Below are 1,201 nucleotides of genomic sequence, written 5' to 3' on the forward strand. Positions count from 1 at the left end.
TTCCCTTTCCTCCACTGCTAGGAAAGAAAATATTTCCTGATTCTGTGATAGATTTTGTGTGTGTGTGTGTGTGTGTGTGTGTGTGTGTGTGTGTGTGTGTGTGTGTGTGATTTGAATAAGAATACAGAAGGAATATAAGGGAAACTAAATGTGTGCCTCTGGTCCCTGCCTGTACTCATAGGCACACTGTGTCCTTCAGCCACACCTTCAGGGTGGCTGGATATCCAAATGTGTCAAGTAGGAAAGAGTTCACATACAGATAAGGAAGCTTAAGGCTGGGCATTTCTTAGTTTAAGAACTTGAATGAAGAGCTGTTAGGATCCCTCTGAAACAAAGCTTGCCAAGACTGAAGAGAGTTGGCAGTACCAGTGACCTTAGGCATGCCATTCAGAGATGACTGCCACTGCTGAAGATGCTTGGACTCTGAAGTTAAATGCATGGGAGTCTATTTCTCCTCCAGGTCACTGGAGCAAAACTCTGCTGCCGGAAGATAGCTGGCGTGGGGCGTGAGCTACTCCCCTGTATGGAGAGCCTCAGCATCTAGAGGGATGTGTTATGTAGGCTGGGATAGCCTAATGTCGGTCGCTCTGTATAAGAAAGACTTGAAGATGGCAAAGGCAGGTGACCTCTTCAAAGCTATCAAGCTGATGTGAAACAGGACCAGATTTACCATGCAGTGTCCTCTCCAGTGCACTGTGCTGGAGAAACTATTGGGAGGATCTGGGACATTGAGTTGTCCTATGAATTTCTTGGAGGCTCTTTCCAGTTCTGACCCAGATCCAGGAGTGCTTCACACTGCACCAGATGAACTGTATGCCCCTCAGACCCTTCGAGGAATTACTGAAGGAAAATCTTCTAGAAACACTACATGAAGAAAATTGGATGCCACTATTCTATTCCATAGGCAGTTTGCTCTCTGACCCCAGCTTGTGCTTGGTGGCATTCTGATACTGGTGGGGAACTAATTGGCCATGTAATTGTGATCCCTGCTGTGACCTGCACAAGCTGTTCTTATTCATAGGAGCCCCTAATCCTTTTCCAAATGCACATTTCAATTTGCCTCAATAATATCCCACGGTAGCGGGGTACGTGGTATAGTAAAGGAATTCTTTCGATCTACTCTAAATTTAGACTTCTAATTTCACTTACTGTCCCCCTTCAGGACAGGTGATGGAAACAGAAGAAGCCATAGCCAAGCATT

The sequence above is a fragment of the Peromyscus californicus genome, unplaced genomic scaffold (genome assembly GCF_007827085.1).
Source record: "Peromyscus californicus insignis strain IS unplaced genomic scaffold, ASM782708v3 Scaffold_3__1_contigs__length_106647218, whole genome shotgun sequence".
Lineage (NCBI taxonomy): Eukaryota > Metazoa > Chordata > Mammalia > Rodentia > Cricetidae > Peromyscus > Peromyscus californicus.